This window comes from Triturus cristatus, chromosome 4_1 (assembly GCF_964204655.1).
Source record: "Triturus cristatus chromosome 4_1, aTriCri1.1, whole genome shotgun sequence".
Classification (NCBI taxonomy): Eukaryota; Metazoa; Chordata; class Amphibia; order Caudata; family Salamandridae; genus Triturus; species Triturus cristatus.
The window spans coordinates 905,264,631-905,285,024 of NC_140585.1; positions in this window are offsets into that span (position 1 = coordinate 905,264,631).

Below are 20,394 nucleotides of genomic sequence, written 5' to 3' on the forward strand. Positions count from 1 at the left end.
GGTGCACCGGGCAGTGTTTCGCTGCTCGGGTGTCCAACACAGCCGGAACCAGCTGACGCACCGGTGGTCCGATATACTGGACTGGGAGCAGGACCTGCTGGACCTGCTAGGAGTGGAGGTCACAGGTCTTGGTGAGTAGCTATTTAATTATTAATACTTTGTGTCTGTTCTTCTGCTCTGTGTTATATATTGAGAATATTTTTTTTTTCTGAGCATCTAGAATGCTGGTGCTTACATACATTACAGGTAATTTACGTTTAAAAGTCTTCTGTGATTGTTATGACACTGGTGCTCTGCGCTACTAATCTTGTTATTTGCAACTTTGCGTTTGCGCTCGTTTTGCATGATTATGTAAGAGTTTATTTTAGAAAACATAAGTTAGGTTAATGCTAGAGTGACTCTAGTCCTTCCTTTGTCCTGTCACTAAGAGATAGGGGTGGATTGATACATAGGTTTAGTTACTTATTATAAGTTTGTAATTTTTTAGTTGTCTGCGACCCCCCCTCTACTACGTCACGTGCTGCTGAGTGCTGCTAGTGCTTACCCCAGTCCTTAGTAGAACCTTTTGTAGTTTGTTCAGTGAGTGCTAATAGGCTTAGCACTAGCAGAACATCTGCATCAACCAACCAACAATTTTGTGTATGCAAAAATACTGGCATAGTCCTCCATTTATGCATTTTTGAGGACTAAAAGAAGTGGAAATGCTTACTTAATGTACAATTGGCAAGCCTGGAATAGGTGGGCTCGGTCAGGTGGTACATACTACTTAGGCTTAGTTAGTATTCTGGAATCAGAATGGAACACTGGATTAGAGTAGATAAATAATAACTAGTGGGTCCGCGAATCCCCAGATACTACTTGTCGACCAGATTAGATAGGTCAATTTTATTGCAATTGTTGTTTACACAAATGTTTTTTTGACAGTCTTATAAAAATATTTTATTTGTTTCACACCAATCATCAATGTTTGTCTCTTTCTTTCTTATATCTTTCATGATCAGCACCCAGGGGCAAGAAGACGGGGGCAGAGTCCGCGGGAGCAGTTCCAGTCGGACCAGAACGAGGGCTTTTCTGCTGGCCCCAGTAAGTCTTCCTGTTTTTAATATTAATTCTTATTCACTAATTTTTACTGCACCGTATTTTTTTTCTCGAACTATTGTTTCCATTTCCTAATGCTATTTTTTACCAACAATTACCCTTCAATCTAGACTATCTGTTTCTAGATTCTTGTTATCCCTGCCTCTAACTGCCTCTGCTATTACTCTCTGTACTACTACTATCAGTCTGTCTGTAGCTAAGCATGCCCAGTTGGCCACTCTTTATTCAAAAGGTTTTAAATAAAACTCAGATTCACCAGTAGCTCTAGCCATTGATGAGTCCAGTCCTTTGGGTTGTCCTCTTGTACTCCTTCTATTCTTCTTAATCTTTGAGGCTTTATTAATCTTGATGTTTTTCGACAATTCCCACCAACACAATGCCCAACCAGATTTTACTATTTTGATAGGATAGGACATACTACTACTGTTGTAGGGATTTTCCACATACAGAACATTGCACAAGAAAATAGGATGTTGGTGATGGGAGGTTGGACCTTCCACACACTCACACCTCAATCAGAACAGAACCCACCACAATCCCCTGCCCGACTAGTTATAATAGTGTTTTATTATTATTAGCTCTCCGAACCCCCCCCCCCAAGATACACAATGAGTAGACAACTCAGAACATAACACCCCGACCTCTCAGTCGTGGAAGCAATGCACATGCACAGTTTGCACACCCTTCCTTTCGCTCGCTCACTCGTGTAAGTCCATCCACACCAAATACCACCGAGTCTATGTAAGTTCCAAAAATGTATTTGCAACTGACAAGCTCTGTACGTTGTTCTATAATGCAGCACCAACAGCAAAATGCATAAAATTAAAACTATAAACATTGTTGCACTTAGTTACACTTACAACAACTACAAGTCCATAAAACGAAGAAAAAAAAAGTGAAATCATGATTAATAATAAGTGAACAGTGGTGGAAGCACCACCATCCCCTTTGTAGGAATAGGAATATAGTTTATATAAAATTTATAAATGAAGATCTGAGCGAATTCTGTGGACCCCTCACCTTAGAAGAAGCTAGTACTGGTTACATCATAAGCTCTGCAAAGCTCTGGTTCGTAGAATGGAATCTTCCGTCTGTTAGGAGAAAAATGGTGCGCATTAGTATATTGCAAGCATTTCTCAGTCGTGGCAAAAGGTGCAGCATTTTGGATAAGCAATATGGACTAACACCAGAACTCCATAACAAAGTGGCTTGTTTTGATTGACCTTGTACGCAGCGCTTAGACAGCAGCAGTATGAGCTCATGTGGGCTCTAAGGTGTCACTCTTTATACAACAAGCTGCGAGGTAACGACGCGTGTGCTAAAATAAAAGACACAAAGGTAAAATGGTAGCATGGCTCGGGCTAACTAAGCAAAGACTAGAATGACTCTAGGGACCATATAACTACTAGTGTCTACTCTACTTCAGACCTGATTTGTACTAGTGATGTATGTTGTATATGTATGTATTACTATTAACTCATTTTGCAATCTTGCTAGTAAAAAATAGGGGGAGGTGGATATGAAACCTAAAAATTGTGTAATGTTTTTTCAAGGCGCACTACCAACCACCAGTGCCGGGGCCAGCGGCGACACGGCTGCTGACGGGGGAAAGGAGGAGGCTGCAGTTGTAGGAGGAGCTGCAGCGGGTGAGCCAGCAGCAGTGGCGGGTGGTGGTAAGTTAGATTCCTAATCCTTACTTCTTGACATTACACTCACTGCAAGGGTGTATTGTATAATACTGTACAGTTGACTTACTAAGTAAGAGGTTGTTGTGAACGGTTGAAGACACCCTTTACTTAGCATTAGTAAAAGCATTAGTGGCGGGAGTGTTGAGTAACCAATGGCCTCTTCTATCTGATGATTTCAACTCAGCTGTGAAAGTTTTATGGAGAAGACTAAAAGTCAGATCAGATTACCTTGATGGATGGGTTGAACGAAAAGGGAAAGAAGAGTGGAAGGAAGAAGGACGGGCGAGATTTAAGATTTATGACTGGCAAAAAAGGATTCGTGGGATGCATGCAGCATGCATACTGGTGGCTGATAGGAATCAGATGCATGGTTGGTTGAATGCCTTAAACTCCCACAAATGTTAAAGTCCAAGAAAGTGGGAGGATAGATAGTACATACCACAAATGTTATGTGCTTGCTAGTGCTACCGTGACACTATGTGTAGAAATATTTGTCTTACTGCTTTGCTAAGAGTATATTTTACAATAGTCTTGTTTTTTCTTCTTCATATATAGCTACTCCTTCCGAGGGGAAACCTGACCGGAAGGAGTTGGCAGCCAAGGCCCAGCACCGGAAACTGGAGGCCATACAGACCGAATATCGTCGGCTGGTGGTCCTGGAAGAGGAGGAGGAGGAGGCAGCAGCAGCTGCAGCCTCCTCCAATGCCCCGGGCTCCAGCCACCGCCCTCCACTGGTATGGTGCCAGCGTCTGGCAGCCACCCGCCGCCGCCCCTCTATCAATGCTGCCCCCCCCCCGTGGATGCAACAGCCGTGCATTGAAGCGCCGTGTTGCCAGCCTGGAGGAGCAAGTTCGTGTCCTCCTGAAAAAAGCCAGCCGAACTTAGACCCTGTTATTATTGCCCCTTTTTTAATAATTCTTGGGGTGGGTGGGATCCGGGCGTTGGGTTTTCTCTTTTAGACAAGTGGACATTTTCTTTACGGACATTTTGGGGTTAGGGAGAGGGGTGGGTCAGGTGTGGGATTTTTTTTACATAGTTTATTTTTGTTAGGGTATTAAATAATATATTTCTACTTAAGTTTACATACGATGTTGTTAATGTTTTCTGGGTGGGGTTACTATTTTACATCACACTGTATCCTTCTTTCCTTGCTGGTGCAGGGCTGCCCACAGCCAGTGTTTGATTTTAATAATTGGATGACTTTGTAAGACAGAAACAGATAGATGCAGCACCCCTCACTGAGTGACTTGTCCTACTAGCACTGTCAGTCTCTTCTACTCTAGGCACTCTGCAACTGGACTCAAAGGGGTGTGTGAAATTGAATGAATGAAAACATGTCCATTATTAATTATGCCTCCCCCAAACTTGTCTTGCCTTTGCTTGATGTTTAACTTAGGCACAGCGATGGCTGCATGGTGATGATGTTTTTTTTTCCTAACATGCTATGGTTGTGGTGGTGGTAGTAGTAGTAGTAGACACTGGCAGCAGCATTTGCCAAAAAAGAAAATGAGACAGTCAGTAGCCTGAGAGAGACTCTTCGAGGAGTAGTAGAATGAAGTACAGTACAGAACTTACTGCCAAACAATAATATGCCCAAATACAACAAAACATAATGGTGGTGGGGATAGCCTAGTAGTACACAGAGTTATAAACTCTAGTTGTGTCGAGTCACTTGACTAGACCTACAGTACACTGGACACAAGCGTAACTGTTAGTGCTGTGTAGGAGGATGACAACAAATGAAATCCATTAATCCAATCAATGCCGGGAATTAATGCTGATGTATTAGCCGGTTCCTTTGGTAAAAACATTACCTCAAAAATATACTGCTCATGGGTGGGCAAGCAGAAGAAGATCCCCGCCCTGCCTTGAAATTGAAGTACTGTTGCTTTTGCCACATTCGCCCCAGCAAGCGTGTGATAAATTATTGGTGTAAATTTAATGTAGTCATACCTCAATAAGTCACACAGCCCAGGGGAAGAGGGTTAGGGTTTGTTGAATGGTTGGGAAGGGGGTTTTGGGGAAAGATTTGAGAAAGAAAACAGTATGCATGGACAAACATCAAACAACAGAATCTTTGTAGACTACCATATCCATACCAATATGTTAAGGGAGAAAAAAGAGATGCATGCATGGTGATTGATGATAAGGAGAGACCCGAATTACATACAGCTTGTGTTCAGTGTTACCGGGCTTACTTTTACAGACAGCAAAGAAAATTTGAAAATATCTGTAGGGATGAATTATAGACAGAGAGCAAACCTAATGCTAATAATAGTAATAACAACAAGAACACACTGTTGTAATGATTGTAGACAAAAAAATGAATCAAATCATTTAAAAGATGTAGAAAGTTGATACTGTTACTGTGTTATCCCCGTCAAATGGTGAGTTGAATCTCGGCATTCCTCTTGGTCCTCCCTTCCATGGATGCTCTTTCCATCAATCTTGGGTGATGCCACTGCCTGCCTGGTAGATGTAGATTCATTGGTAAGGTAAGTGTGCATTGTTTTCCCAAGTATAGCACAGGGTAAGGCCCGGCCTGTAATGTTAGATGCAAAAACAAAAGGGATATTGAGATTGAAACCAAGTTGAAAAAAATGGACAAGTTAATGGTGTAGTGCAACAAGAACACTTTCCGAGGCGGCATGGATGCATCATCTCTACTCTAGTCTGTTTCCAGCATTAACCTACAACACCAACAGGACAGAGCAGGCCCACGGTGACGGCACCCTTTGCACATCCTCCATTTAGCTTACATTTTTTGAAAGAGTTGGACAAAGCACATATCCAGCAACATAGCATTTTACAATTTACCGCAGTCATACCACAGCTACACTTGACTCCACCGCTACACAGACATTTAGGTCTGCTGTGGTTGTTGTTTACTTGTTTACCTTATATGCCACTGATGAAACGGCCTGACTTATTCCATCAATCATCTCCGATCCGTGTACTGAGTGACTGTGAAGATACTATGTCACTGTGGTCATCATGATGGTATTGTTCAACTCAGTCTGGGTGTACCGAGTGAGTCCCCCTCCTATATTCAAACTGCAATGTATCGGCCTGCAGTAGAAGTACAAATTTGGTATTAAAAATACAAGCAGGGAAAAGGGACTTGAGTTACTTTTAGTATGTAGATTATTACATAAAGTACACAATGAAGTAATTTCATGCACAACAAACAACAACAAAATCACTCAGTCAGCGTCCAATGCATGGCATCATTCAGTACCTGTTCCTTCTCATCTTCAGTTAATGGGCAGTCTCTCTCGGATCACAAAGGAAGATAGCTATAGTAGTCATCATCAATCATGTTCCACTTATTTTGGACGGACTTGGAAATATTTTTTCTTTTTTCTTCTATTTTGCATCATCCAATCATCATCTGACTTCTTGAGGGCAATGGATTTAGGGAGATTCAGGAGGATGGAGGAGCAAGATTTTGAGTAGTGTACTGTGATAGGCAGCCAGCCACAACTTGTATATGGCAATAAAACAATTAGAAGACGGTGGTGATGGATTTGTTGTGATTCAAAGTTTCTAACCAGAAAGACAGATACACTAATAAAAGAAAATAAGTGAGGAAGACAGTAAGAACTGATAGTGCAAGCCTAATTGTCAGGGAAGTATAGGTCGTCCTCAAACTCTGGGGGTTCAACCAGAAGTAGATAATCATCATCTAACACACCAGTTCCATCACCTGAGCTGCTGTCCTCATCTTCCTCCCTTGATTCATGTATTGTGTAATTCGGTGGTATAAAGTGCTGATTCATTTTGATCATTGTTAACCTCTCCACGTTTTTGGGTGAGAGACTGGTCCTTCTCACTGTTACAATGGAACCAGCAGCACTGAAAACACGTTCCGAAGAGACACTTGCGACAGGGCAAGCCAGATAGTTTATCGCTAGCCTGCTGAGCACTGGCCATGGGGCCCTTTTCCCATACCAATACCTCGATGGGTTTTGATCAATGTACACCTCTGTTGGGTCATCCAGATAGGCCTGGAACATCTGCTCAATGTTCAGGGGTGCAAAACTTTTTTTGGGCTCTTTTCTTGTTGCATCAGCACTGGACTTACCAATGCCTTGCTGTAAATACCAATCCTGTAACGATTTTACCGGGCCTGAAGATCCAGTTCTTGCTGTTGTAGATAGTGTTGGTGAGTGTTCTGAGCCAAACGCACTGCCCTCAGGCTCCCAAGTTGAACTTGACGCCGGATGCCCTGCTGCAGTACTTGTGGGTTTATCTAGCAGGCTTTTAACTAGCAGCCGTTCATTTTCCAACTTACTCGCTGACTCAGCTATCCACGTTTTGTACCGGGCAACATCCATTTCTGAAAAAGGAATTAATGTCTTCAGTGCCCACTTTGTCAGTGGATCCAGAATTGTGGCACAAATGTAATGTGTTTGTGACAAAATCTTATTTTGCACCCTTGTATTGTCAGCTAAGCGACAGGCTAAGCTCTCTACCAACTCATATGCTTCTTTTTTTTCCTCTACATCTTTGTATGCTTCAGACACCTCCTTCAGCTGATGCTCTAGCATTTGCAACAATGGGATAGCTTGGCCCATAGTACAGTCCTCCTTGCTGACTTCACGTGTGAAGACCTCTAAAGGAAGAAGCATCTCAGTCAGGCATTTAACTAGGCACCATTGGTCCATCTGAAGGCCCATGCCTTTCAAAGTAGCATCCCCTCTTCGCATGACATATTCACTGATTGGCCTGTACTGCTCAAACAGATGGTCAGGCATATAATAAGTTGAGTTCCAACGTGTTGCCACCTCCTGGACGAGTGCTTTGACTGACATTCTATAGTCACGTTGAATGATCCTCAGCTGCTTCCGAGCTTTAAAAGAACGACTGAAATGAGTGCATATTCTTCTGTACATGGTCAATAAGTTGCTGACTATGGCTTCTTTTTTCAGAAAGTCTTGAACAATAATGTTAATGCAGTGTGCCAAACACGGAACCATGAAATAGGAACCAAGCTCCATGGCCTTAAGTACATTACTGCCATTATCTGTGGAAACAAAAACAATCTTAAGCCCTCTTGTGCACAGCCATTCAAAAACCTTGTTCTGAAACTCTTCCAATATGTTTACAGCAGTATGAGATTTCTCCATGGCAAACATGGATACAGTTGCATGTTTCCGAGTAGCTTTAAAAATCTCAGCTGCGTCAACAGCACCTTCAGATAGCTTATCTCTAACCCCCACACATGAGACCCAGTGTGCAGTGATGCACATGTAATCAGTGATTGGCAACTGGTCCACATGTCTGTTGTTAGGTGGATATTGTGAACAGCACTCTGCTGCAAAGCTTCTTCAACCAATTCCAGCACATCATGATGTAGTGCTGGAATAGCAACTCTTGCGAAATAGGACTGGCTGGGAACCTTCCATTTAGGGCAGATGGTTGACACAAATTCAAGGATACCCATCCCTTCCACAAATGAAAAAGGGAGTAGGTCCAGCGCTAACATTTTAGCCAGCTTTGAATTGTACAACCGTGCCTTGGGTGGTTGCGTTGGTACTGCCCCTCCAACCTAAGCATGCTGTCAATGGTAGTCTGGATTATTTTCCTTTGTGGTGCAGTTTTCTTAAACCCAGTTAGGCTCAACAACGAACTTTGTTTCATAATCATTGCAGTACTACTTGGTCGTCTTGGTGTCTCAGCCTGACTCAGACTCTTACTTCGGTGCCACTGAGATGTTGCTGAGGAGGATGTGGGCGGTACTACTACACTACTGGGGACAGGGCTAGAATTGTCTCCCTCTTGTTCACCTTCCACCACGATAATATCGTCCCCTGATTCTTCATGCCCAACAACAATGGGTTGAGTTTTACTTTGTTCTAAGCGAAGTGGGTGAGCCTCCCACACGATAGTGTGGTGTATTTTGAGATGAAATGTTTGGCCTCCGGTACCATAGTTTGTACCAAGCTTACCCCGCCTAACAGCATGTCGACAAATTGAGCATATAGCAATGTTCTCCTCCTTACTGCTAATCGAAAAGAAGTCCCAAACTCGGGAGGAGAACTTTCTGGTGCTGCTGGATGTGCCACTTTCAATACCAGATGAACTGGAGGGTGTGCTTGGAATGTGACTCTGAGCAGCTACACTGCGACTTCTACCACTACCTACTGAGGTGGTGGTTGAGCTGGATGTAGGTCCCTGCCTTTCCTTTGCAAATGAAAATATGGAAGCTGGAGGTCGTGGTGGTGTTACCTGTGTTGGTGGCATCCGTGCTACATCCCTTGCAGCCATTTTGGATAGGGTAATAATGTTGGTCTCCATATCCTTTGGGCCGGGAGTGATGTCCGTGATGATTGGCTCGTCATCATCATCATCCCCCTCTTGTACATCTACCTCCATAACTCTAAGGCTTTCTGGAACCTTCCTTTTAACTAGCCTTGTCTTGTGGTGTGTATCACTCTCAGACTGAGCTGGTGGCTTCCAAGTGGCATCAAGATCATCAGAAGCGGGGCTTGAAGAAGAAGATGATGGAATAACCCTCCTTTTCCTTGCTGGGGGTCTGGAAGACAATGGATCTTCTGAAACAGTGGCTTGCCCATTTTTGTCTGCAGGAAGCTTGATTTCCTGAAATGCCCCTACTTCAGGAGGAACAACTACTATTGTGGGCTGTTGTTGTGGCTGTTCTTGCAGCTGTTCTAGCGGCTGCTGCTGTTCTTGCGGCTGCTGCTGTTCTTACGGCTTCTGCTGTTCTTGCGGCTGCGCCTGCTGCTGCTGTTCTTGCGGCTGTGCCTGCTGCTGCTGTTCTTGCGGCTGCGCCTGCTGCTGCAGACTTATCTGCTGAGTTTCCGCATGCATTGATTGTGTACTACTTTACGATACTGACATTTCAACATCGCTGCTCGTTAGTAGACTGGCTACCTCTTCAACACTCATGGGCTTGGGCCTAGGTTGGTGAGGTTGGCCCGCTGGTGCGGATGTGCTGCTCCCAGCTTGGTTCCTGCCGGACAACGATGCTGCAGGCGTGTGTTTTTTAGTCCCAAAACACACATTTGCCGGCACACCAGTCGTTGTTAGTGCCTCTTGCTTTTTCTGTTCCTTCTTCTCACCGGCAACTTTCTTGGTACTGGAGGACCTGGTACCTTTCTTTGGGCCCATTTTCTTCAGAGGTCAGACAGGACGCAGGTGCACAAGTTGCAGAGATGTCTGTGGTCACAGTTGGACGTACTGTGATGCGCAGCAGGAATTCTGTCTGGCAGTACAACGGATGATGTTGATAGTTACCTCCTCCTCTGTCTTTTTGTGCACCTAAAAGCAAATAAGCCAGGAGAAGAACATCAGTGAAATGTTGCATTTGCTGTTGTGGTTCAATTACTACTAGTACAAACAAAAACATAGAAGATATAGTGTAGCCATTTGTGAGACTTTGGCAGCAAGGGCTATGGTATACTACTTACTGTGTACAGTATACACACACTACACTCGCAGGAAGTATAGGAAAGAATAAGAACAACCACAAAAATACAAATGTAAGGGAAGGGAGCTCCTGCTGGCAAAGGGGATGGATGGAAGCAGTAAGCCAATAGGAAAACTATGCAGGCCCATATTAACTCCCACCAGAAAAGGCCACAAGCCACATGGACACTCACAAGCCACAAGCAGGAGGCCTGGGAAACAATGAACTGCGAAAAGGCCTATAAAAGAAGCCAGGCAAAAGATGCTTGCTAAACCACACTGCTGTGCCTTTTTAATGCAATAAAATGCAAAAACGAAAATCAACAGGGCAAAACAAGGTCTGCAGGGTGCACACCAACACACCAGGCACACACAACAAAGGCATTTCTTTAACACACCTCCAAAAACAGAAATAGCCCTCAAAAAAAACATTTTCCAACTCAATCCAATGCCATCCATGCCCTAAATGATGTTTAAATTCAACAGAACACACAGATGAACACTTGTTTAATGCACTTGTGGCTACCTGCTCTGAGCCTACTGGATGAAGGCAGGCCCGTGGGCAGACAAGGCCACACAAGCTTGCAGGCCTAGGCTTCAAAATGGCCGCCAGCCACATGGCCAGGCCCACCCAACTACAAGAAACAAAAGGCAGACAATGCAGGCCTGTTGCAAAAAACACACTGCCTGCCTTCCAAATGGCCGCCAGCCTCATGGCAAGGCCCACAACAAGAAGCCTAGGCCACAAAGGAATACCATGCAGGCCTATATATGGCAAAAGCAGCACGCTAATAACTCCCACCAGAAAAGTCCCACAGCCACATGGACACTCGCAAATCACAAGCAACAAGCTGGAGGCTTGACAAACAATGAACTGCCAAAAGGCCGATAAAGAAGCCAGGCAAAAGATGCATGCTAAACCACACTGCTGTACCTTTTTAATGGAATAAAATGCAAAAACGAAAATCCACAGGGCAAAACAAGGTCTGCAGGGTGCACACCAACACACCAGGCACACACAACAAAGGTATTTCTTTGACACACACCCAAAAACAGAAATACCCCCAAAAAAACACATTTTCCAACTCAATCCAATGCCATCCATGCCCTAAATTATGTTTAAATTCAACAGAAACTGGTCCTAGGAAGCTTGTTTCTGGTCCAGGGAAGACATGGCTTGGCAGTTCGGGCTGGACTGTTCCCATGAAGCACTGGGTCAGACTGATTTGCATATGGCCATGTCTGAACTGGGGTGGCAGAGTGGGCTAAAGAACGGTGATGGATTAAACACAGATCAGTTGACTGCGGGTGAGTGCTTGCAATGTTCAACACTCCGTCCATCATTTCCTTTGATTTTGCTTTATTCGCCATAATTTGGCAGGGTATGCTCAGACGTGAGTCCCTTGCTCACTTTGCCACTGGATTCAAGCAAGCCTGGCTGAAGACGGCTGAAATGCCAGAAACTGGTCCTAGGAAGCTTGTTTCTGGTCCAGGGAAGACATGGCTTGGCAGTTCGGGCTGGTCTGTTCCCATGAGGCACAGGGTCAGACTGATTTCCATATGGCCATGTCTGAACTGGGGTGGCAGAGTGGGCTAAAGAACGGTGATGGATTAAACCCAGATCAGTTGACTGGGGGTGAGTGCTTGCAATGTTCAACACTCCGTCCATCATTTCCTTTGGTTTTGCTTTGTTCACCATAAGTTGGCAGGTTATGCTCAGACGTGAGTCCCTTGCTCACTTTGCCACTGGATTCAAGCAAGCCTGGCTGAAGACGGCTGAAATGCCAGAAACTGGTCCTAGGAAGCTTTTTCTGGTCCAGGGAAGACATGGCTTGGCAGTTCGGGCTGGACTGTTCCCATGAGGCACAGCGTCAGACTGATTTGCATATGGCCATGTCTGAACTGGGGTGGCAGAGTGGGCTGAAGAACGGTGATGGATTAAACCCAGATCAGTTGACTGGCGGTGAGTGTTTGCAATGTTCAACAATCCGTCCATCATTTCCTTTGGTTTTGCTTTGTTCGCCATAATTTGGCGGGGTATGCTCAGACGTGAGTCCCTTGCTCACTTTGCCACTGGATTCAAGCAAGCCTGGCTGAAGACGGCTGAAATGCCAGAAACTGGTCCTAGGAAGCTTGTTTCTGGTCCAGGGAAGACATGGCTTGGCAGTTCGGGCTGGTCTGTTCCCATGAGGCACAGGGTCAGACTGATTTCCATATGGCCATGTCTGAACTGGGGTGGCAGAGTGGGCTAAAGAACGGTGATGGATTAAACCCAGATCAGTTGACTGGGGGTGAGTGCTTGCAATGTTCAACACTCCGTCCATCATTTCCTTTGGTTTTGCTTTGTTCACCATAAGTTGGCAGGTTATGCTCAGACGTGAGTCCCTTGCTCACTTTGCCACTGGATTCAAGCAAGCCTGGCTGAAGACGGCTGAAATGCCAGAAACTGGTCCTAGGAAGCTTTTTCTGGTCCAGGGAAGACATGGCTTGGCAGTTCGGGCTGGACTGTTCCCATGAGGCACAGGGTCAGACTGATTTGCATATGGCCATGTCTGAACTGGGGTGGCAGAGTGGGCTAAAGAACGGTGATGGATTAAACCCAGATCAGTTGACTGGGGGTGAGTGCTTGCAATGTTCAACACTCCGTCCATCATTTCCTTTGGTTTTGCTTTGTTCGCCATAAGTTTGCAGGGTATGCTCAGACGTGAGTCCCTTGTTCACTTTGCCACTGGATTCAAGCAAGCCTGGCTGAAGACGGCTGAAATGCAAGAAATTGGTCCTAGGAAGCTTGTTTCTGGTCCAGGGAAGACATGGCTTGGCAGTTCGGGCTGGACTGTTCCCATGAGGCACAGGGTCAGACTGATTTGCATATGGCCATGTCTGAACTGGGGTGGCAGAGTGGGCTAAAGAACGGTGATGGATTAAACCCAGATCAGTTGACTGGGGGTGAGTGCTTGCAATGTTCAACACTCCGTCCATCATTTCCTTTGGTTTTGCTTTGTTCGCCATAAGTTTGCAGGGTATGCTCAGACGTGAGTCCCTTGTTCACTTTGCCACTGGATTCAAGCAAGCCTGGCTGAAGACGGCTGAAATGCAAGAAATTGGTCCTAGGAAGCTTGTTTCTGGTCCAGGGAAGACATGGCTTGGCAGTTCGGGCTGGACTGTTCCCATGAGGCACAGGGTCAGACTGATTTGCATATGGCCATGTCTGAACTGGGGTGGCAGAGTGGGCTAAAGAACGGTGATGGATAAAACCCAGATCAGGTGACTGGGGGTGAGTGCTTGCAATGTTCAACACTCGTCCATCATTTCCTTTGGTTTTGCTTTGTTCGCCATAAGTTGGCAGGGTATGCTCAGACGTGAGTCCCTTGCTCACTTTGCCACTGGATTCAAGCAAGCCTGGCTGAAGACGGCTGAAATGCCAGAAACTGGTCCTAGGAATCTTGTTTCTGGTCCAGGGAAGACATGGCTTGGCAGTTCGGGCTGGACTGTTCCCATGAGGCACAGGGTCAGACTGATTTGCATATGGCCATGTCTGAACTGGGGTGGCAGAGTGGGCTAAAGGACGGTGATGGATTAAACCCAGATCAGTTGACTGGGGGTGAGTGCTTGCAATGTTCAACACTCCGTCCATCATTTCCTTTGGTTTTGCTTTGTTCGCCATACGTTGGCAGGGTATGGTCAGACGTGAGTCCCTTGCTCACTTTGCCACTGGATTCAAGCTAGCCTGGCTGAAGACGGCTGAAATGCCAGAAACTGGTCCTAGGAAGCTTGTTTCTGGTCCAGGGAAGACATGGCTTGGCAGTTCGGGCTGGACTGTTCCCATGAGGGACAGGGTCAGACTGATTTGCATGTCTGAACTGGGGTGGCAGAGTGGGCTAAAGAACGGTGATGGATTAAACCCAGATCAGTTGACTGGGGGTGAGTGCTTGCAATGTTCAACACTCCGTCCATCATTTCCTTTGGTTTTGCTAAATTCAACAGAACACACAGAAAAACACTTGTTTAATGCACTTGTGGCTACCTGCTCTGAGCCTACTGGATGAAGGCAGGACCGTCGGCAGACAAGGCCACACAAGCTTGCAGGCCTAGGCTTCAAAATGGCCACCAGCCACATGGCCAGGCCCACCCAAATATAAGAAACAGAAGACAGACAATGCAGGCCTGTTGCAAAAAACACACTGCCTGCCTTCAAAATGGCCGCGAGCATCATGGTCAGGCCCACAACAAGAAGCCTAGGCCAGAAAGGAATACCATGCAGGCCTATATATGGCAAAAGCAGCACACTAATAACTCCCACCAGAAAAGGCCCACAGCCACATGGACACTCGCAAATCACAAGCAACAAGCTGGAGGCCTGGCAAACAATGAACTGCCAAAAGGCCTATAAAGAAGCCTGGCAAAAGATGCATGCTAAACCACACTGCTGTCCCTTTTTAATGCAATAAAATGCAAAAACGAAAATCCACAGGGCAAAACAAGGACTGCAAGGTGCACACCAACACACCAGGCACACACAACAAAGGCATTTCTTTAACACACCCCCAAAAACAGAAATACCCCCCAAAAATACATTTTCCAACTCAATCCAATGCCATCCATGCCCTAAATGATGTTTGAAAAACATTCAACATACACCAAAGGAACAGTTGCTTCATCATGCACCCACCCATGACTAGCTCTGGGCCTACTGGCTACCCCCAACAATTTTAAAAAAAGAATGATAAGTACCAAAATTATAGTTGCAGTAACTGCAATGCCCCCAATCAAACAGACACAACACCAACTTACTTGTAAAATATCAAATTCAAAAATCCTCAAATCCAATGATAATGATGCAGCAGACACAAAGAGTGATCCTTCCAGCTGAAATCCAAAGGCAGAATGAACAGGAGATGGACAAAGCAGTGAGGAGCCTGATGGACAGGAACAGGAAGTTGGAGACTCTGTGGCACTTCCTCCCTCTCCCCCCCAAAAGTGTTTAGAAAAGACTCCTTGCACAATAAAGGACAGCCAAATGTCAATTAGAGGAGTTTTTTCCACCCAAATCATCATTTAGAGAAGGTTTTATGCAGCTAGAGTTAATATTCTTCTCCATATCGTAAATTTGGCGTGTTCGCGATTGCGACCTTCACCACACTTCCGCCGGATGTCGATGGCGCGTCCAAAATGACTTGTTCGCGATCTCATGCTCTTTGTCGCTGTAGAGATTGACGTGTTTGTGACCTCACGCTCTCTCTCGCGGTGGAGAATGACGTGTTCGCGATCGCAGACTCTCGCGGTGTCTGATGGTGAGGAGAATGACGTGATCGCGAACTATCACGGGATAACGCGACCGGCTATCAACGTCTCGTGGAGCGAACGGATTTGAAAACTCGTCAGCAATGCAGGGATCCCGGTAAGGCGATCGCGCGCGCGAGAACGTATTTTCAAAGCGCGAACATGAAAAAAATCTTTGCAATGCGGCAAATAGTGAACATTTTTGCATTTTCGCGCTCTCCGTGGAACGCGAAAATGTGAAAATATCGCAATTCCGTGAGCGGAACGGAATTTGATGCCCACCCTTAGTGTGGGGTACCACAGGGCTCAGCCTTGAGCCGCTACTCTTCAATACCTATCTGGCACCCCTGTTTTCGCTCATTGTCAACTGGGAAGTAAAGGCAATATCAAATGCGCACAACACTCAGTTGGTGTTCTCTTTCAAGGATCATTGTGTCCTCGTGTAATGCAACTGGTGCTGTGTAAAGCGCTCTGCTACCCGATTCGGGTCAAGTTCGCGCTACAAAAAACTCTGTAAAATTGTAAAATAAAAAAGTCAAAAATAAAGAATTCTGCGGACTTTTTCATTTGATTTAAGGGATGCTGGAAGGACAGCTCCTGCTAGATGAATAACAATAAACTAAAGCTCAATGCAGGGAAGACAGAGGTCTTGTTCTTTGGTAAGGCATCTCCTCCGTCAGCTAGACTTTGGGGTCCGGCGGAAATGGGCCTGCCACCTATCCCAGCAACTACGGCAAAAACTTGGGCATAAAATGGGAAATGGATCTTTTGTTCACTTCCCAATTACTTCACATAACAGCCTCATGCTTCGGTAAGTTGAGAAGCTTGAGGAAATTACTACATCTATTGCCGGAGGACTGTCGTAGAGTCATAGTCCATGCCACAGTGACATCTCGGCTGGACAATGCAAATTGTCTATACTTTGAATTACCTGCCTATCTGATTAAGAGATTGCAGATAGTAAAAAATGCGGCGGTGAGACTAATTAGACGAGTACCGTACAGCCACCACATCTCTCTGCAAATAAGGCATCTTCATTGGCTACCAGTGGCGAAAAGGATAGAGTTCAAGGCCCTGATCATGGCCTTTTGGGCACTGTGAGGTAGAAGTCCTAGTTACCTTAAGTATCGGTTATGCCTTTACCAACAAAAATGTTCAATGATGTCTAACTCTCAGCACCTGCTCTGTGAACCTCTCTGTGCAAAGTCATGCATAGGGGGCAGATCCTTCATGGTGGTGACGGCCAGATTGTGGAATTCCCTGCCTACCAACATGCGCCTGATCCAATCTGAACTCGAGTTCAGAAAGACCTTGAAGAATTGGCTTTTTAGCCAAACCTAGAATCTGGGTAATCCCTCTCTTCTGCTTGCCCACTTAAGAGCCGGGACACCTCTGTTTGCGGTAGCTGTTGCACTCTTTAAATGCAGATAATATTATTAATATTATAAAGTGCTATCCATGTCGAACTGTAAAATGACAAAAAACTTTTACCACTCCAGGGACAGTATTACAGCTTTGGACTGTTAAAATACCATCCAAGCCAACCTGCATGCATAAAAGCAATCCCTAACATGTGTTTTGCTCTTATTAGAGCACTTCAGAGAGGTATAGCTTTGTCCAGACACAACAAGGGAGCACCCAGTACATTTGAGACATTTGAGGTGAGCAGATTCAGTTTATTCATTATAAAAATTTAGTGAAGAGGTATCCTGACCCCAAAGGACACATGAAAGGGCCTGTAAAGGAGCCCTCATGGGCATAAAATTCCCCAACTTTCTTTTTTTGACTAAAACATGGAATCCATGGATCCACCGTGGTGCTCAGCGCAAACACACCAAACCGCGCTGTGGGAGTTTTATTAATGTACGTAATTATATATTACTTTATGTTAAAAAAGTATAAACATTCACTGAAAAAAACTAATGTTACAGGGACGTTACAGTTAGGTTGGCTTTTTACCCACAAAAATCCACAGAAATTCAGCAGTAATAGTTATACTTAATAGGAATGAAACTATAACACGAGCCATTAAGTAATTTTAGGCAGCGAATTATAGTTTCTTAACGTAAGTATAACTAAAAGTGTAACTATAACTGCTGAATTTCTATGGTTTGTGTGGGTAGGTGTCAACCTAACTAGAACGTCCCAGTAACCTTTGCTTTTTCAGTGAATATATATATTTATAGATATATATCTTTTTTTCACTTAAAAAAACAAAAGTTAAAGTGACAATATAGTTAGGGGAAAATGTCACTTAAAACATAACATTTTATCATCAGTGGTGATCAATGATGTAATCGGAGATGGTATCAGTGATTTCATCAAAGATGTGATTGAACACAATGAACAAGTTATGAGTGATGCACTCTGTGAGGTCAAAAGCAGACGATTGTGGGGCCACTTTACCTCCCCCCATTCCCCCCTCCCCCCTTGAAGGAAACTTTACAGGTAGGAGCTGAGAAGAATAAATATTTTGAGGAAAGTTTTGTGATGATTTGTCAAATGGGACCAAAGCTATTAGCAAAACAAAAAATCAATTTCCTATGGAAACTAGGTCCTAAATATAACTACACAGTGGCGACTTACACATAGTAAATCCCTAGTATATTGATACTTATCTATGAAGTTGCCATCACAATATAATGGTAGTTGATATTCTGGTACAAATATTTTTGTACAACATTTTTTTGCACTCAATATTCTGGTAGTATATCCTCTTTCCTTCTTCGATTGCTATTGTTATTTGTCACAAAGTTAAAGGAAAGATAAAACCAAAAGAAACAGGAAACATGCTACATGGGGCCTCTAAGTTGACTCTAATCAATTTGCAGTGAATATGGGCCGAACTATGTACATCCAAATGGCATTAAACCAATAGATGTTAATGGTTTTGGCAAGCTACAACCGATATCAACTAATTGTGTTTTAATTTGGGACCATTTAGGATCAGTCTGAAAACTCTCTCGATTCCCTCTAGGAGTGGTTAGTTTATTAAAACTTTTATTTCAATGACTAGGAACAAAATGTAGCGAGTACTTAGCCCTGGGAAGCAATGCCCCAATAAGGAAACCTCTGAAAGAAGGGTCAGACATAAAACCGAGAGGATGGCATATAAAATTCCTCTCACCTGGACAGTGGCAGTAATTAGGATGTGAGTGAGACAAAATGTGGCCTGTTTTGTCTGAAGGGGCAGCGTTTTAGCCTCTGACACAGGACGATGAAGTTAGGTGATCTGAATATATGCCGAGTCACAAGGGGATGGCCCTAAAACTCTCAGAGGGCTCAGATAGGTGTGGTTTGATAGGAGGTGAATGTCCTATGCAATGCATAATTTAGCTCCAGGTACTTTTTTAATTAAATTTCTTCAAGGATAAATTGTATATTGAGCTTTAGTTATAATTAACATTGTGTATGAATCATTATCCTCTAACAATATAGAAATTTAAAAAATCCGTGACAGGAGAGTCCAGATACAGTTTCAACAACCCTGCATCATAGAGTACTCAAGATTACATCTAATATGTAAATATTTATAACTTAAACAGCTAACGGATTAAGAGTGAATTTAGTCACATATTTAACATTCTTTCTGGGTCGTCTCTTTTTTACGTTAATTGTGGCTTGTTCGAAAATAGAAACACCTAATTAGTAGAGAGTGTGGAAATGTGTAATGTTTTACTTAGCATAAGCGACAGCCATTTTGGCTGTGGTGTCCATTTAGTTTCCTTCTTAATTCTCCCATCCTCTGCTGCTCTTCTTTTCACTCTGCTTGTGTTATCTATTTTAGTTGACTTCCTGACTCAGCTAAAGCAATGTACGTGCTGAGGGTTTGTAGCTGCCAGTGCACCTGGTCTCATATGTTAACTGTCGACCATTTACTGCTGCCATAAGCATTTCTGCTCCCCCTCCCACTTTGCTGACAACGTAGTTATTCATCTGCCCTTGTTTGCTGATAACTATTTCTAAAACTTGTTCTTCCTATTTCTGTTCATATGCTTACATTGCAGAAAACCGGTATAAAAGGGATGACGGTTTGTGAATTCAGTGTACTACCTCCTGCAGCACTTGAGAGTGTTGTGTGGATGTGGTCCCACTCATGAGTGATTAATAAACTTGTTATTTATTCCAACTCCAGTGCCGATCTCTATTTTGTTCGTCTTTTGGACCAGTGAACAAGAGGGGGACCGTCTTTTAGGCACATTTCCACAGTTGGCGCCGGACACATGAGGCCCCACCGGAGACGCGGCCGTCCAAAGGAGTGGTCTCGATGGAGGATTGAAAATATTACTGAGGAAGTGCACTGCACGAGGAGACCTTTGTCTTTGCAGGCCGACGCAAATTTTCTAGTTTTCCCGATTTGACCCTCCAGATGGTGGCTGGCCTCAACTGGGGTTTTCTTTGGCGTAATTTTGAAGTGACCATTAGGTCGACCAAGAGATCGGCAGGTAGGATTTGGAGACTTCTGTTTGGTAAGGTTGCTGAAGCGGCACTCTTGATTTGTTTGGCCTGGGCTTTTTGTTTTAATTTTGTTATTCATTCTTTGCAAAGTTTGAAGGCAGGTAATGTGGAGATTTTTCTCCTTTTGGAAAATTTGTTTGGAGTAGTAATATTTTACATATATTTATAAAACATGCCTGTTCTCAGCACACTCTGTAGATGGTGTTGCTCCTCTGGTGGTACCAATGTAAGCTTGGAACAAAGTCAGCTGGCTCCCCTAGGAGGGAGACCTAATAGAGACATGTATGTCAAGTATGGTATTTCTTCCATAACGTACGGTCCACTGTGGGACAAATACACAAAGAAAGATTTCGATCCGCAATGGCCAGTGAATGGGTCATTCGATTTTAAAAAGGTTCAATATGTAGAGCAGTGTTTATGTAAAAGAAAAAGTAGACAG